The sequence below is a fragment of the Geospiza fortis genome, unplaced genomic scaffold, assembly GCF_000277835.1.
Source record: "Geospiza fortis unplaced genomic scaffold, GeoFor_1.0 scaffold471, whole genome shotgun sequence".
Lineage (NCBI taxonomy): Eukaryota > Metazoa > Chordata > Aves > Passeriformes > Thraupidae > Geospiza > Geospiza fortis.
This window is the reverse complement of record NW_005054443.1, coordinates 1,645,440-1,647,331: the sequence shown is the minus strand read 5'-3', so window position 1 is coordinate 1,647,331 and position 1,892 is coordinate 1,645,440.

Here is a 1,892-nt window from a genome sequence, read left to right as displayed (position 1 = left end):
CTTTGTAACAAAGGTGCCTTTTAGAGTCAGCTCCACTATCTAATCAGATTGCTTTCCCTTCATTACTCACATTGAGCTTTTAAAGCCTGAAGCCTGAGCTAACTGGAATATATGGTCACGATTTAAGTAATATGGAAAAGCTGAAGCTGTGCCAGAAACACAGCACACAGCTACGTTTTTATTGCCTTCATATTAAGAGCAGGTAAGATGCTTTTGAATCAGGGACTGTTCAATCAAAAACATGCCCAATTACTGTACAGGAGTATAACAGTGTGAGAAATGGATTTGTAAAGAATTCTCATATCTGTAAAGAATAACAGATGTGTTTATCACACACATATTTCAGTGGAAACAACTAATAGCCTTTTTTGCCATTTATCCAATAAATTTTGTGAAGACAAATGCAGTGCAACATTAAAGAGATCAAGTCTGTGAATGGAGAACAACAATAATTTTTTGGGAGTATATTATTTTTTTCCCAAGGCAAAGATATTTCTGAGTCAGAGGACAATGTTGCCCACATGCAATTAAGGAGTTTACAACCCACACACATGTATCCCCAGAGCCCAGTTTCGTTCACAGCAGTGCAAATCTCGAGAATTTCCATAGTGGTCAGTAAAGTTAAGCTCTTGTCAAAAACACCCACAAAGGCAAAATTGTTACCTCTTCCCCCAAGACTGTGTTTGTGAGAGAAGATTGGAGGCACATGCCCGTGGGCAAGGCTGAGTGAAGGGATTCAAGGGCTAGATGAATTCAAAAGTGATAAAAAACTTACTCTGACCACCAAGCACCACTGGAGCGTGATTTGCCTCTCTGGTATGTGGCTGCTGCCCGGGAGCATGATGTTGGGGAACAGCAACCTGGTGCAAGAGCAAGAAGAAAAGGAGATACCATTACTACATGACACCACCAGCAGCAACTCCTAATTCCTCTGTGCTCTAATTTAGTACAACTGAGAGTGTCATCAATTGCTGAAATCTTTTCACTATTTTTAAACCTCAGGGACCAAATGGAAATCACATTTTAAAGATGGAAACTTAATTAGGGCTTTTGAGTAGTCATTTACCAAAGGAGAAGTGACAAGGGCAGCTCTACATTCCTTACCTCTCCTCTGGGAAGGTTTCTGATATCTGCTGCTGACTCACGCCGTGTTCCTTTTATTGTGGATTTGTCTGTGATGGCTCCCGGCAGATCAGTTTGATGTAGCTGGTCATCAGGGTTAAAATGGAAGAATCAATAAGTTTCTCAGTTTGCGTTTTTTGTTTTCCTCAGCACTTTTAGGAAAGCCTGTAATTCTCATAATCACATCCTGACCTTGATTCCCAAGATCATCTATTTTTGAAGATACCTACACTGTAATCAAAGCTGCCATTATGGCATTGCTAGTTACACGTGTAACTGCTTTCATCTAGCTAGACTCAGATTAAAGGTTCCTGCAACATTTAGGCTGCTGAAGTCAATGGCAGGAAGATTGTTGCAGCAGTGGAGCCCTTACAGCCCCACAGGGGATGCTGGGCATCCACTTGTGAGGACCAAGAGCTTGGTGGCCCTTCCCATGACAGCTCCTGCCTCTATGGCTCCGCTGGAGTCACACTTTTGCCTCCTAGAAAACCCTTGTAAGCCCCATCACGATCAATTGTCTGCAGTTAGGCCTTTCAAACATGACCTTCTTCAGCCCTTCAACCCAAGTATTTATTAAGCGCATGGACAATTTTGCTCATTAAGTTCTCACAGCCCATGAGGGGTGAGAGCTGCAGCTACTGTTGTGACTGTGACACACATTTGCAGCTCCTCCTCTTCATCTCTGGAATTTTTTTCTGAACATTTTTTTTGTCTTGGCTTTCTTCAAGTTTCTTTGTTGTTTCCTGTTGAGCTCTAGAGCTCAGGAGAAG